The 17,559-nt window shown below is 34.8% G+C and overlaps 1 protein-coding gene and 1 pseudogene across 2 annotated transcripts in view; one reads left to right on the top strand and one right to left on the bottom strand.

Moving 5' to 3' along the window:
• LOC307191449 (protein ILRUN-like) overlaps window positions 1-17,559 on the bottom strand; it is a 294,049-nt pseudogene that overhangs the window by 2,492 nt on the left and 273,998 nt on the right. The window lies entirely within an intron of this gene.
• LOC307191450 (uncharacterized protein) overlaps window positions 1-17,559 on the top strand; it is a 447,023-nt gene that overhangs the window by 397,883 nt on the left and 31,581 nt on the right. The window lies entirely within an intron of this gene.

The following is a 17,559-nucleotide window of genomic DNA, read 5'->3' as shown; positions in this document are numbered from 1 at the left end:
AATGAATTGTATTAACCATTATGTCACAGTGATAAGATGTCATAAATCACAAGACCATCTAAGGGATCTATTATGCTCAAATTCTTACTTACAGCGTTTGTTGAAATCAGGCTAAGGATTAGCTATAAACCTTGAAACATTTCTAATTGATATACAGATATAGATATAATATAAAACAGGTAATTTAAATAAAAGAACATACCCAAACTACCAATGGTAGATGGCCTTTGAAAAAACTAACCAATTTTGTCTGTTCTCTATCGTATGGATTCTCCTCCTTTAGCATATGCTTAAAAAGGTGTTTCTTTGAAATTGTCTTAGCCTAAGACTAGGCGTGTGTGTGTGTGTGTGTGTGTGTGTGTGTGTGTGTGTGTGTGTGTGTGTGTGTGTGTGTGTGTGTGTGTGTGTGTATATATATATGTGCTTTACAGAAGCAGGGGTTGTATTGCTAACAGATAAGTAACCCTAACAAATAACAAATAGTTCTTTCCTGTACACTCTCTCCTACTGGTCCTGGATCCCACAATCTAAAACAATACTCTCCCTAAAATTCTTGATACCTTCATATCTCTTTCCTCCAGCCACACCTTCCAAGCAAAACTGCGATCGATGCTGAAATTAAACTTTCTGGCTTCTAATAAAATTTGTAAGACTATACCGCAATTAAAAGTGTAATTAACATAACAGTAGTTTCAAGTGTACAGCAGATATTTGTATATATTGTGCAATTTTTACCACAATTAGTCTAGTTAACATCCAAGGCTATACTTTCTAAATGTATCAGTCAACTTTGTAAACATAAACCACTACCAGTTCATGGTCTGCAAGTTCATCAATACCATTAGCACTGCCCAATCCTTTTCTTGGCCTTTATTAGCTATAGATCACACTGAGTTCCTCCCTTCTGGCTACAAAACTTCACTTCTCAAGGTCACCATTCTCCTTCTCTCTAACCAAACTTGCTTGCTTCCTAGTTTACTGAGAAAATTGAGAAAGCCACCATCTCTCTGAGCTTCCTGCCCTACCTACCTACGAATGTATATACAACCATACCTTAATTTCCGTTTTTCTACTCTGGATGAGGGGCTTGAACAAGGGCAACCATCCCAGTTAAGCTTTCAACCTAATTCCTTCCCCTCAGTCTTTCTCTTCTGCATCTTCACTAAGTCTCATCTCTTCTGGAATATTCTCCCTTTAGCCTTTGTGCTTGTCTCTCTTGTCGTGCAGTCTCTCCCTCCCTTCCTCGTTTAATTCAGACTTCTCAAAAAGGTAGTGTATACTTATTGCCTGTTTCCTTACTTCCCGTTTATGTGAAGCCCGGTAAAATCTGACTTTTGACCCAACCACTTTACTCAAACTGCTCTTGGTAAGGTCATCGATGGCCTCCTCTTGTTTCCATTCCTACCTTATTTGCCTCTCTGGGAGCATTTGACAGAATTAATCATTCCCAAATGGATACTTCCTAGTTCCTTGTTTTAATTTCAAATATATATATATATATATATATATATATATATATATAATTATTATTATTTTTGCGGTATGCGGGCCTCTCACTGTTGTGGCCTCTCCCGTTGTGGAGCACAGGCTCCGGACACACAGGCTCAGCGGCCATGGCTCACAGGCCCAGCCGCTCCGCGGCACGTGGGATCTTCCCGGACCGGCGCATGAACCCGTGTCCCCTGCATTGGCAGGCGGACTCTCAACCACTGCACCACCAGGGAAGCCCTATATATATTTATATATAAAATTTTATAGAATAATTCTTACTCATTTTCAATGTAAACCTTGATGATGTTTAGTAATTATATGTATTTAACCATCACCACAATGAAGGTATAGAATCATTCCATCACCCTCTAAAGTTTCTGCCCCTTTTGCATGCCATGCACTTGCCTGACCCTGGTCCCGGGCAACTACTGATACAACTTCTGTCACTATAGTTTTGCCTTTTCTAGAATTTCGTGTAAGTGGGCTCAAACACTATAAAGTCTGTTGTGTTGACTCCTTTTACTTAGCGTGATGTTTCTGATATTCACTGTGCTGCATATATAGTAATATTTTGTCCCTTTTCATTGCTGAGTAGAATTCCATGTTATGGATACCAAAGTCTGTGTATCCATTCATCCTTTTGTTGTTTCTAGTTTATTGATTATTGCAGATAATACTTCTGTGGATATTCCCCTACAACTTTTGTGTGAACATATGAACACTTTCATTTCTCTTGGGTAAGTAAGTATTTAGAAGTGGGACTGCTGGATCATATGGTGTACACATCGGAGGGTTCCATTTGCTCAACATCAGAGTTTCTCGGCAGCAGCACTAACTACTGCCATTTGGGGCTGAACAATGCTGTGTTTTAGGAGAATCTCCTATGCATTTGAGACGTTATTATAATAGTATCCCTAGCCTCTATCCATACTGGATTCCAGTAGCAGAGCTCCCAGTCCCCCAGTTGTGATAACCAAAACTGTCTCCAGATAATTTTTGCCCCGAGGGAACATTTGGCATGGTCTCCGGGTGAGAACCACTGCTCTGCTTTCTCACTAACAAACACTTGGAACTGTCAGCCGTTTAACTTTATCATTTGAGTGTGTGTGGCACAGTAGCTCCTTGTGAGGATAATTGGCATTTTCCTTATGACTCCTATGGAAATAAGCAAAGACTAGCCAAATGAGGAAGGAGCTATAAGAAGGGAGTAAGCCACCAGTACTGGAATTTGGCAGAGAATCAAGGGCAGGTAGAGAAGTATAAAAGCTTTCGAGTGGAAAATTGGAAGGCCCTGATCAGAGACTGTTGGCATGGGGAAGACAGAGGTGGGCTTCCTGGTGGGGCATCTTGTGTGAATAGTCAGGAGAGCCTATTTGGCTTTCTCTAGTTGGTTCTAAGCTAGAAATAGAGGCAACAATTAGGGAAGCTGGGGCAGTTTTCGATACCTCAGGAAACAAGAAACATCTCAAATAAACAACCTCACCTTACGCCTAAATGCAACTAGAGAAGGAAGAACAAACAAAACCCAAACTTAGTGGAAGGAAAGAAATCTAAAGATCGGAGCAGAAATAAATGAAAGAGAGACAAAACCATAGCAAACATCAATGAAAGTAAAAGTTGACCTTTCTTTGAAAAGATAAACCTCTAGCCAGACTCATCAAGAAAAAATGGGAGAGGACTCTAGAAAGGAAAAAGAAGTTACAGCTGACACAGCAGAAATACAAAGCATCCTAAGAGACAACTACAAGCAACTCTGTGCCAATAAAATGGACAGCCTGGAAGAAAGGGGCAAATTCTTAGATACGTACCATCTCCCAAGACTGATAGAGGAAGAAATGGAAAACACAAACAGGCCAATTACCAGTACTGAAATCGAATCAGTAATTAAAATTAATTCCCAACAAATAAAAGTTCAGGACCAGAAGGGGTTACAGGTGAATTCTACCAAACAATTAGAGGAGAGTTAACACCTACCATTCTGAAACTATTTCAAAAAATGGCAGATGAAGAAACACACTTCTCAACTCATTCTGATACCAAAACCAGACAAAGATATCACAAAGAAGGACAGTCTCTTCAATTAGTGGTGCTGGGAAAATGGAATAGCTACATCTAAAAGACTGAACTTAGAATATTTTCTCACACTGCACACAAAAATAAACTCAAAATGGATTTCAGATCTAAATGTAAGACCAAAATACATAAAACTGCTAGCAGATAATATAGGCAGAACACTCTTTGACGTAATTTTTTTGCCTCAGTTAAAAGCAAAAAGAAATGAGACCTACTTAAAAGCTTTTGCACAGCAAAGGAAACCACTGACAGAAAAGACAACCTACTGAAAGGGAGAAAATATTTGCAAATGATACGACTGATAAGGTGTTAAAATCCAAAATATATAAACAGTGCATACAACTCAATATCAAATAAACCTGCTTAAAAAAATCGGCAGAAGACCTGAATAGACATAATTACACAGCAGAAATACAGATGGCCATCAGGCACATGAAAAGAAGCTCAGCACTGCTTATCATCAGAGACATGCAAATCAAAACCATCAGATATCACCTCACACCTGTCAAAGTGGCTATCATCAAACAGTCTACCAGAAACCAATGCTGGAGAGGATATGGCGAAAAGGGAACTCTAGTACACTGTTGGTCGGAATTTAAAGTTTTTGCATGCAGTATGGAAAATAGTATGGAATGTCCCCAAGAAACTGAAAATAGAACTACCATATGATCCAGCAGTCCACTCCTGGGTATGTACCCAAAGAAAATGAAAACACTTATTCAAAAAGATACACACACCCATATGCTCATAGCAGCATTGCTTATAATTGCCAAGCTAGGGGAGCAACCTAAGTGTCCATCAACAAATGACTCGATAGAGAAGAGGTGATATGTGTGTGTGTGTGTGTGCGCGCGCACACACACATACCCACAGAGTAGAATATTACTCAGCCATAAAAAAGAAAGAAATTCTGCCATTTACAATAACACGGATGGACCTGGAGTGTATTATGCTTAGTGAAATATGTCAGCGAAAGACAAAGACCATATGTGAACACTTATACGTGGAAACTTTAAAAAAAAATGAATACAACGAAACAGAAAGAGACTTAAAGATATTAGAGAAGAAACTAGCGGTTACCAGTGTGGAGAGAGAGGGGCAAAATAGGGGTAGGAGATTAAGAGATACAAATGCTATGTATAAAATAAATATGCAACAAGATATACAGCACAGGGAAATATAGCTACTATTTTGCAGTGATTTAAATTGGAATATAATCTATAAAATATTTAATTATGTTTTACACACGAAACTATTGTAAAATAACTATACTTTAAAGAAAGAAAATCACTAAGGAAACACTGCACTTGTCCTATATCCTACATGAAATGGACCTAACAGACACATACAGAAAATTCTAGCCCAACCGCAGAATATACATTCTTGTGAAGAACACACAGAATATTCTTCAGTGTGTATCGTAAGTCACAAAACAATTTTAGCAAATGTATTAAATGTATTACAATCATACCAAGTATCTTATCCAACCAAAATTGTATCAAACAAAAAAAATCAGTAATAGGAAGAAAACAAGAAAATTCACAAATGTGTGGAAATTAAACAACATGCTTCTGAATAATCAATGGGTCAAAAAAAGAAATAAAAAGTCCAAATCATGAAACAAAGTAAAATGGAAACACAACATATCAAACTATCAAACAAATAAAAGCTGTTTTAAGAGGGACGTTAATTCATACATTAGAAAAAAGAAAGATCGCAAACAACCTAAATTTACACCTCAAGGAACTAGATAAAACCACCAAAGTGCACAATTAGTCAGAAGTAAAGTCAGTAAAAGTAAAGGCATGACAAAAATAGGGCAGAAATGAATGAAATAGAGAGTAAAAAAGACAATAGAAAACATCAATGAAACTAAAAGCTAGTTTTTTTAAGATAAAAGGAAAACGTTGACAAATGCTTAGACAAACTGAGAACGTAAGGGAAGACCCAAATCAGAAATGAAAGACATTACAATTAATAACATAGAAAAACAAGGACCATATACTACTACTGTGAACAATTAAAGGCCAACAAATTGAATAACCGAAATAAATAAATTCCCAGAAACATACAACTTACCAAGGCTGAATCATGAAGAAATAGAAAATCTCAAGAGAACAATATTGAATGGAAGGATTTAAAGGGTAATCAAAAACTTCCAAACCCTGTTGTTTCCCTGGTGAATTTTACCAAACATTTAAAGAAGAATTAATGCCAATACTTCTTAAAATATTAGAGGAGGGAACACTCCCAAACTCATTTCATGAGGTCAACATTACTCTGATACCAAAGTCAGACTAGGATACTACAGGAAAGGAAGACTCTAGGCCAATATCCCTATAGATGAATACAGATGCAAAAATTCTCAACAATACTAGCAAATCGAGTTCAATAGTACATTAAAAGGATCATACACCACGATCAAGTGGATCTTCCCTGGGATGCAAGGGTGGATCAATATATGCAAATCATTAAATGCAATACCCCACATTAATCATAAGATCATTTCAATAAATGCAGAAAAATATTTGACAGAAGTCTACATCCTTTGGTGATAAAAACACTAAACAAAATGGGTACAGAAGGACTGTGCCTCAGCATACCAAAGGCCATATAGGGAAACCTGGAAACCTCACAGCAAACATGCTCAGTCATGTAAGACTGAAAACTTTTCCTGTATGACCAGGAGCTCATGCTCTACTCCTATTTAACATATTCCTGGAAGTCCCACCAGAGCGATTAGGGAAAAACAAAACAAACATCCAAACTGGAAAGGAAGACGTAATGCATCCACACTGGAAAGGAAGACGTAAAACTGTCTCTGTTGGCAGATAACGTGATGTTATGTATGGAAAACGCTAAAGACTCTACCAAAAAGCTGTTAGAACTAATCACCAAATTCGGTAATTTGTAGTATACAAAAATCAACATAAAAATCCGCTGTGTTTCTATATACTAGCAATGAACTATGCAAAAAATAAAGAACACAATTATATTTACAATAGCATAAAAAATTATTGAGGAATAACTTTAAGCAAGGTGTGAAAGGTCTGTATAACATCGTGCCATTTGTGACAGCATGAATGGACCTTGAGGGCATGATGCTAAGTAAGGTAAGTCAGATAAAGGCTAAAACTGCAAGCTGTCACTCCTATATGGAATATAAAAAAGTCAACTTACGGAAACAGAGATAAAATGGTGGTTACCAGGGGACAGGGGTTGGAGAGATAGGATAGACGTTGAAGAGGAAAAGCCCTAGGGATCTAAATGCATAGTATACTGAATATAGACAATAACATCAGATTACAAACATTAAACTTGCTAAAAGACCAGAATTGAATTATTCTAACCACTAAAAAGAAATGATCATATTGTAAAATAATAGAGGTACTAATTGTAACTACAGTGGCAATCGTGGAATATTATTCAGCCACGAGAAAGCAGTCAGTCATGCCTTTTGTGACGACATGGATGGACCTTGAGGGCACTATGGGAAGTGAAAAAAGTCAGACAGTGAAAGGCACATACTCTATGTTCTCATTTATATGAGGAATCTAAAAATAAAAGTCAATCTCATAGTCAGGCAGTAGAACAGTGATTGCCATGGGCTGGAAGTGGGGAAAATGGGGAGAATTTGCTCAGAGTATACAAACTCCCTGCTATAAAGTCAGTAAGTTCTGGGAATATAATGTACAGCATGGTGACTATAATTAACAAAACTGCATTAATATATACTTGAAGTTGTTAAGAGGGTTAAATGTTCTCACTCGCTCCTCCCCCCACCATCAATGGGAAGGACATGAGGGAACGGAGGTATCAACTAACCTTATTGTGGTAATCATTTTGCAATATATACTTGTATCAAATTGTCACTCTGTATACCATAAACTTACATGTTATACATGAATATTTCAGTAAAGCTGGAAAAAGAGATTTAAGAAAAATGGATATAATTAAATTTAAAAGAATTCATTTCAATTAAGGGCAAGATAAAGATGAACTATGACACACTGGAAAATACTCACCGGTCACTTGCTGCTTACACCCTGCTGAACACATTGTATATCAACCTCATTCACATGAGAAAATATTCCTCCTTGTTTAGTTCACTTTAATCATGTCTTAATTCTTACTTGGATGCGTTCATTCCCAATGATTCCTAACTTTCCAAAGAAAGTCCCAATTATTTGATTTGAGCCTATTGCTGATTTGAACAAAGTTGGAGTTCTTTATTAAAGAAAACTAAGGTAATTAATGACAGCCTCAAACCATTCCTCTCTTTAATTCTTAAAATATTGTGGAGATTGTCATTTCCATCAAAAGAGACTCTAGAATTATTATATTAAATAATTAATTTTACTTTCCTCAATGAAACATTTCCTGCATGTTTTTCATTTATGTCAAAAGAACTGCCAAGATAACCCAGTGACTCTCAGGTGATTAAACAGATATCATTCCTTAAATATGTAAGTTTTAATTGACTGTAAAAATACCCTCTTCAGTATCAAATAATTTTATAAGAAAAAATTCAGCTAACAAAGTAATGTCATTGCTAATGTACCTTATTCTGTATTCTCTCTGATGATACTTAGTCGAGCGCAGTAAGAGTGTAATTATATTTCTAAGCTGAAATAAAGTGCACTTATTTTTTCTGAAAATTACAGTGGGACTAATCATTTAGTAAGCCCATAACTGCTCTGTCAATGTGATATTAGATTGCTGCACAATTTGAATCGATCTGTGGATGATATCACTTAGGGAAACTATTGATTATGTATACAATCCATTCAAACAATGCAGTTGGTCAATTTTAGGCAAAATTGTTTAGGAAAATTTTGGTATTTGTCAGAATTCTATTTACAGTATGATTTAAAAACATATGTAAGTGGCTAGATTCTCTGGGAGAGAAGAAAAAGGTAATTGTGATTTATTCCTAGATCTCTGACCCACTTAATGTTATTTTACAACCAATCATGTCAAGAAAATTACATCCAATTGTTGTTTCATTTTACAAGGATATTAAGGACATAATGGCATAACAGATATGTAATGATTCTTGATATTCTGTAATGAATTTCTCATTCATAAAGGGATATAAAAAATTTCTGCCTTATACATCTTAAAAGGAAATAAACTTTTTATGCTCATACAAGATTCCCATCAACATTGGTTGCAATGTATTTGAACATCAAATCCTTTACCAAACATTTGATAATCTTTATGATTTTTATCGAGATACAGCTTTTTAGCATCTGTGAACATCTTGGTTTCCATGTTATGTGTATGTTACTTGCTTTCTCCTAAAATTTGTTGTGTTCCAGTAGTATATTCAAGGGGGAGGCATTAAGTAGTTAAAAGGGAGAAATGTCTCCATTCATGTGATTTTCCTATCATATTATTGTTTGCTTCAGATATTGTGTTTACTTTTAGATTTGAAAAGTAATAATGCCCATTATAAAAGATTTAGCAAATAAAAAAGCAGCATTCTTATTTTTAATATTTCTCTGAGTTATCAACCTTAACATTAATGTGTTCATTTCCCTCTGCTTATATATATAAGGTAAATACAATTTTGCCAACACTCATTGTTTTAAGCTTTTTTCTGAAACATCACAAGTGCTTTTTAACAGTTTCATGATATCCTATTACTAACTTTTTATTCACTCATTTATTTGTTAAACACTTGAGTGCCTATAATGTATCAACAAATATGTTTATGCTAACATGCAGTACGGAAGAGAATAGGCCAGCCTCTCATGCCTCAGCAGCTTATAGTCCAGTAGAAAAAGACAGATAATAAAAAGAAAATAAACGTAAATGCTGGAGAGCGTGTGGAGAAGAGGGAACCCTCCTACACTATTGGCGGGAATGTAAATCGGTATAGCCCCTTTGTAGAGCAGTATGGAGGTTCCTTAAAAAACTAAATATAGAACTACCATATGATCCAGCAATTCCACTCCTGGGCATATATATGTGGAGAAAACCATAATTCAAAAAGACACATGCACCCCAGTGTTCCCGGCAGCACTATTTACGATAGCCAAGGCATGGAAGCAACTGAAATGTCCATCGACAGAGGGATGGATAAAGATGATGTGGTACACATATACAATGGAATATTCCTCAGCCATAAAAAGGAATGAAATAAGGCCATCTGCAGCAATATGGATGGACCTGGAGATTATCATACTAAGTGAAGTAAGTCAGAGAAAGACACATATCATGTGGTATCGCTTATACGTGGAATCAAAAAACAAAAAGGTACAAATGAACTTATTTACAAAACAGAGAGTCACAGATTTAGAAACAAACTTATGATTACCAGGGGAAAAAAGTGGGGGGGGGGAGTGGAAATTAGGAGTTTGGGATTAACAGATACACACGACTATATATAAAATAGACAACAAACAAGGACCTACTATATGGCACAGGGAGCTCTACTCAATATCTTATGATATAACCTGTAAGGGAAAAGAATCTGAACAAAAAGATACATATGTATGTATAACTGAATCACTCTGCTGTACACCTGAAACTACAACTATACTTCAGTGTAAAAAAAAGAAGAGAAATATATCAATGTGATGATTTCTAATAGTGGTAACAGTAATAAAGATGATGAAAATGGATAATGTGATAGTAACTGGAGTACAACGGCTCTGAGGTAGTAATAAGTACAGCATGTCCAAGGAACATAAAGCACATCAATGCAGCTGGAACTTAGTTATCAGGGTTGGGGCAATGCATTTAGTTGAGGCGTTACTTTGAGTTTGCAAGCTTTTGCTTACAGTTTTGAAGTCTTGACTGACAGGTGCTAATAGGGATCATCAGCTTTGCTGATCTTTGCACAACTGAATATATAGCACAAGAATTCAGAAATATAGTATTAACCTGGTCCCTTATTATTGGATAAGTAGTTGCCAATTTTCCATTAAATAATGTTGAACTTCTTTACACTTAAGTCACTAGCTGAGTTTCTGCTTTCTTAAGGTAGAGTTATATGATGAGAATTACTGTGTCACAGTTTATAGAATTTTGAGTATCCTGACACCTATTTTCACATTGATCTTTGTTTTCACTTAGGCTTCTAATAGCAAAGTGAAAAGAGTTAAACTCACTAAACCTGAAAGCATTTCATCATTTTTAGTATGCTACCATGTTAAGCAGGTTAGAATTGAACCAGAATTGATTATTTCATGGACATTAAGTCCACAACAATATAAAGAAAGACATCATAAATAACACAGATATAAATATGTACATTTCCAAGTAAAGGATATCATATGCTTTTTAAATATTTGCTGAATAAATGGAAAATATATAAAAAAGAAAAGAGGATAAAGAGCAAATATGGGGCTCAAACACCACACATTTTTCTCTAAACTGATTCTTGAATCATGCGTAAGACATTCAAAAATACTGAAAGAAATAATCTAAACTATTTTAATTACTCAGGCCTATCAATATTCCTACCCTGATGTCGATAATTAAGGTAAAAAATGAATCCTTGCTATTCACGTTACAATCAATAATTTACATAGTGCTTTAAAATGACGTTGGATTTCATAGTCTGGTAGGGTATTGGGCATTATTCATAAATTTGAAAATACTATATTCTCTGATTTTGAGATGTGCTTCTGACCTTGAGTAACTCAGAAATCACAAAGAATTTTTGCTTTGAGCAGGTGGTATGTGTCATTAAGAAGTATGCCCTGAGCGAAGAAAAAATACATAGGAAGTTTCTGCATGCTGTGCATAAACATATTCCAGGAAACGGATTTAGAATTCCACGGGCACATCACATCTCAGGATGTCATGGGGAAGAGAATTTTCCAATTAAGTTAGGTGGGGAAGAAAAATTCATAACACTGAAAGTTTTTAAAAAATTAAAATATCAACAGAGTTTGTTTTAGTGAATTAATAGACAAAATACATAATAGTTATCAGATTGGTAATTATTCATCACTCTTTCTTTCAGATATCAGAAGCAGAGGAAAAGAAAATAACTGACGTTTAAAAGATCTGAGTTAGCAATCTCAGTTAATAAATAGTGTTTTTTGGGACTTCCCCGGTGGCGCAGTGGTTGGGAGTCCACCTGCCGATGCAGGGGACGTGGGTTTGTGCCCCGATCCGGGAAGATCCCACATGCCTGCCGCGGATCGTCTGGGCCTGTGAGCCATGGCCGCTGAACCTGCGCGTCCGGAGCCTGTGCTCCACAATGGGAGAGGCCACAGCAGTGAGACACCCGCGTACCGCAAAAAAAAAAAAAAAAAAGTGTTTTTCACTCTTTCTGCTTTAAAGTTCTATAAGCTATCAACAAGACAACATATCTATTCATCATCACCTGATGAAGAATACAATAATGAAGAGATACCATCTTAAAAAAATGGTCTTTTTGGCTGAGACAGTGGTAGAAGTGAAAAAGCTCCATTTAAAAAATATTTTTCAGGCTCTGTGATAAAAAATGTATCAATAATGCATCAGGAAAACATTAATATACCCATTGTTTTTTTTACTTTCAGATTTCTAAAAAGTATGATAAGAAAAAGCAGACAAAGACCTAGACTGAATTTCACTGAAAAATCTACCACACATGCAAAAGCAAGTAATTCTAATGCCACAAACTGTTACAGAGATTAAGGAGGACAAGAAAACCTTCAGAGCATTTTTATGAATGAAGATATTAATGCTATACCCAGTCAAGGCCATCAATTCGTTTTATAAGGATGTTAGAGACACAATGGCATAAGAGATATGTAATAAAAAAAGAAAAGTACAGACTGATCTTGCTGAATCATGAATAAAATAATATCAGAAGAATCTAAAAGCACATTAAAAACAATTTATCATAATTAAGTAGGATTTAATCTAGAAAGTCAAGGGTGATTCAATACAGTATAATCCATTAATATAATTTATACTCTACACACAAAAACTTTCAAAAAGTCCACTATTTGTTAAAAAAACACCAATAAAATAAGAAATTATGGTGACTTTCTAACCGTGATAAAATGTATACGCCTCACTAGCAAAACCAACATCCAACATACTAGGAAGCAATAGAGCAATAACACCAAAATAAGGAAAAGGGCCACTATCCTATCTATACTGATATAAGGTTGAATTAGACTTATTATTCAAAACAATAAGAATTGGAAAAGAAGAAACATGCTTAATTTCCTGCTTTTTATAATATGTATGGAAAATTCAAGAGGAATTTAAAAAAAGAGTAAAAACCAATACAAAGATTTCAGTATCAGAGTATTAAAAGTTAGGAAATTCAAAACCCTTCAGATATTCAAACAATAATCCCAAAGAAGATCCTGTTTAAAAAAACAATCAGTAAAATATGATACCTAAGATTAAAGGTACAAAACCTACAGAAGGAAAATATTTAAATTCTTCAGAAAGACACAAAAGTTGTCTTAAAAAGATGGAAGGAAGCACAATTGTTTACTATAACAATCAAACATTGTAAAGACACTGATCTACACTAGGTAAAATATAAACTTACCATGGTCCCAATAGAATTACCATAGATTTTTACTATATGTAAACAGGTTCATTAGGAATGTCATATGGAAAAGAATAACAAACATGGATAGACAGGAAGACCCTAAAAAAGATCAACAAGGTAGAGGATGATTGGCCCTGGTAGAGGACGATTGGCCCTACTAGATATTAAAATAAAGAAAAAGAAACCACTTCTCTCATAAAAGCAATGTGTTGTGTGTACATGAATAATCAGAAAGACCACTGGCACCAAAGTAAAATTGGCCCCAAGTACCTATGGAAGTATAGTATGTGATAAATTAAATCACAGGGATAAAAGTTTTTGATTAATATTTTGAAGATAATAGTCATTAAAAAAAAAACCTAAAATTGAACCTGTATTTCATAGCTTTCACTAGGATAAACTCCAAGTCGATCAGATATATAAATATTTTCAAAGAAACCATGCAAGTGCTTAACATGTATTAGTTATCTTATGTCAGAATTGGGAAGCCTACGTAATATGTCTCAAAATTCAGAAGTGGTAAAAGATGAATAAATTTGATTCCATAAAAAAAACCTTGGACATGGAAAAACACACAAACCCACCCCAAACTAAAACCACAAGAAATGTGTACCTTTTCATCATAGATGAAGTTTAACCCCTATGTTTGTTCTCTTTCCGTGCTCCCCCTTTCTTTCCTCCCTCCTTCTCTCCCTCCCTCCCCCTCTCCTTCTCTCCCTCGCTCCTTCCCTCTCTCTTTCAGAAAAGCAAATTCTGATAGAAAAATGAATAACTGAAAATACAGTTGACACAAGAAAAACAGGAAAAATTACCCTTAAACCTAGGAAAAACACTTTAAAAATTTCAAATTAAAACCCACATTTAAAAATGTTCTCATTTTTTAGATCTAAAATCCAAAAATGCCGACAACAAGTTCTACTGGCCTTGCAAATTTGCTGGGGAAAAAGCCATTGTCACAGTTTACTGGTCTACAGGCCAGATGACACAAAATCTAGCGGGGGAAACTAGTGGGGGAAACTAACACCACAAAATGCTAGATAGCTTTTTTACTTTGACTTAGCAAATCAACTTCTAGGGGTCCAACCTAAATAGAGTCCTTTGTAAATAAGGGGGAAAAAAGATGCCGATGGTATCCATTGTAGTGTTGGTTACAGTAAAAAATTTAAAACAAGGCAAATATTCAAAGTAAGAGACAGTTTAAAGCTTTAAAAAATCTACCCGTTGGAGTACCACGGTACTATAAAAAACAATGAAGGACATTTGTACGGACTTATAATTGTACATACATTGCTAAATTAGGAGAGCAAAGTATAGATAGGGTAGATGGTATGCTACTTTTTGTGTAAGAAGTTAGGAAAGTATATAGATAAATGTACATACTTAAACACATATGTATGTACACATATCTTCAGATGCTGATTTTATTTACAAAAGATGTACTGGAAGGAAACATTTTGCAGAGTCAAAAGCAAAACTTTTCTGCGTATATTCTTATATAGTTTTGCATTTTTAGAACCAAATGAATATTTTACACATTCAAAAAACTTGATGAGAAGGCTAAATCTCAAGTTGAATACAACTGGGGCCACTGATCCTAATTCTAGGTCAAATTGTCAACACAACCAAATAGATTGAAGAACAGAGTCCCCTTATGCTACACTTCCTTAATGACACTTATCCTAAGGACAGAAAAGAACTGCAGAGACATCTTGTCATTCAGTAATTTTTTCAGCAGTAGTATTACTATGTTGTGCACTGAAACTTATTACATGAATATTTTAACAAAAGCGTATGGTTTTGTCCACTGAAAATGCAAAAAAACAACGATATTCAGAAGCAACATACTTTATACCAAAGTATAATGGGTTTGAAATGCCATTCTCTATTAAAAGGACAAAAACTCCTTGCAGAAATGCATGATTATGTGTATGGTGCAGAAAATACAGAAGGTGAACACTAAAATGGTTATATCTAAATGACACAAAACAGGTTCCTACTGTTCAACTTTGGGACAATTTAAGTATCAAAAGAATTTTGTAATTTGTTGTAAGCTATCTATTTATCTGGCCATCTATTAGCACCATCTGTGTGTGTGTGTGTGTGTACTATAACTTAACAGAGTAGGAAGACTCATTTGTCACTATTCATGTGACTATTACACACTGGCTATTACTCTTAAAAGTGGTAATTAAATGAAAAATTAAGCATAGACCATGCCTTTATAGGAGTAACTGTAATTCATCTCCAGTGAATGATAGAAAGTACTTCTTTACAAAAGAATAAAATTAATATAAAAGAAATGTTTGAATTAGAAAAATCATTTTTCCATCTTCAGTAAAATAAATTTATTTGGTCAAGGATTGCCGATGACTGCTAAAACAATTAGGGAAACTTTGAGGGGCGAAGGACTGTGAATTTGTATGTTGTGAAAGTATCATCCCACAGGTGAAAAACCTTACCTTTAAAACAGAGAATGTGGTGACCATAACATTAACCAGGAAATCAAATGTAGGAACACAAGTGTGGATCAACCTGATAATATGTAGTACATACCACAAATATTCACCCATGATGGATTTTTTAAAACAAATGAAAATTTATACTGAATCTAGTTAAGCCTCCAGACCTAAATTGTATTTTAATGCTGATATAGGAAATAGAAAAAAACCCAAAACATTAAATGACCACACAAAAGCAACAAGACAAATCTAGGTGGTGGGACATTATTAAACATACCTGCCTTGGTGTCTTTCTTTTATGACAATAAAGAGTTTGGGAGCGCTTCTATATTAACAGACTAAAAAGACATAATGACAAAGTTTAAGGAATAATTCTTGACAGGAATGATTAATGGGATATGTCCTTATTTTCACAGCATACACTCTGCAGTACTTAGGTGTAAACTGTCATAATCTTTAGGTTATTTTGAAATTATATTTATACATATATATACACACATATAAATAGATACATAAATATAATGCCTGCATACATATGTACATCTGTGTGTGTATGTGTGTGTAGGCAGAGAGAGGAAACAAATACAACAAAATATTAATTATTGTTGATCTAGGTACGAGTTATGGTGTTCATCGTCCTACTCATTCATGTTGCCTATCTGCTTGGACAGTTGTTTAGGAATGTTTAAAACAAAGTGTACTCTGGTCCATTTTTTAGATACACTTGAGCAGACTATGTGTTGCCCAAACACGAATGTAATTCAATACAACTCACTCTGGCTTACTAACTGCATGCACAGAATCTCAATAGGTAGAAAGTGCTATTCAATTGGAAAAGCTAAATAATTGCTTACAAAGTAGACTGTGGTGCTTGAATAAATGAAAAGTGCTTCAGGAATGTTTATATTGGAAACAATCTCCATTCTGATACCGTTCCTTTGAGGTATTTATTTACTATGAATTCAATTCGAGGATTCTCAACTATGAAAGCTTAAGGTATGGAGACTAAATTTTCTCTAAAATAGTAACTATTTTCCCTGTAATACCATCTGGTAAATTAAGTCTTGAGAAATAGTTCTGCCGGATACACTTCAGGGCAGGGAGTTAATGGTAGTCATGTTTTGAATTTACATTTAATATATCCCTTATTATTCAGATATTACAGTTTTAATATTCTCAATTTCCCAGAACACTGTCATTAGTTGATTAGAAACAAAAAAAGTGGGGAGAGGATAGGAATCAGTGGGATTAGAAACAATAAGTGTATGTCCATTGGCAATAGTGACATTCTGACATGAAGGAAGTAGAAAATAGTAAAACAAAACAAAACAAAACAAAACAAAAACCGAAAAACAACAGTAACTAAATTACTGACTGGACCTCAGTCTAAGGTCATATAATATAGAGGTAAATAACCCCCTATAGGCAAAAGGCCCCCAAGAACATACTTTTACTTAAAAGGTAATAAACAAATACACAGTGAATGTTGAAAAACACACACTCTGAAGCATCAACATTAATTACACAGCTCCATGAAGAAAAGAAACCAATATGTCCTAGGAATCATTTTAAAAATAGTATTTGTCCCAAGAAGCAACCTGTGAAATTATAATTAAATAGAATAAATCTAGGACAGTAAAAGAACACAGAAGTGTCCAAATAATTTTTCTCTAATATTTTAAATATGGGTGTGGTTACTAAGGGCATGGCATCAGATAACTTTATTTTTAAATTCTTTCCTAGATTGATTACATTACCAGGAAAAATGCCCAGTTGCCTTTGTGGTTGCACAGACTGATAATATCTGGAAGTTGGAAACACCTGAATATTCACTTGTTCCACCCCTTGACAAAATCACTTAACTATTTCCAATTTTTAAAAATACTCCTAAAAGATGGTGACATGCTTCTAATACTTAATATTCACATCATGAAAAGTTACTTTTATTTCCTATTAAATTCGTCATTCTGCTGCTTCTCTACTAGGCTTACGATTTCAAAACTAGTGTTTTCTAGCATC

The sequence above is a fragment of the Stenella coeruleoalba genome (assembly GCF_951394435.1).
Source record: "Stenella coeruleoalba genome assembly, chromosome: 9".
Classification (NCBI taxonomy): domain Eukaryota; kingdom Metazoa; phylum Chordata; class Mammalia; order Artiodactyla; family Delphinidae; genus Stenella; species Stenella coeruleoalba.
Note: the sequence above shows the minus strand (reverse complement) of the source record. Positions and strands in the feature narration are given on the sequence as shown.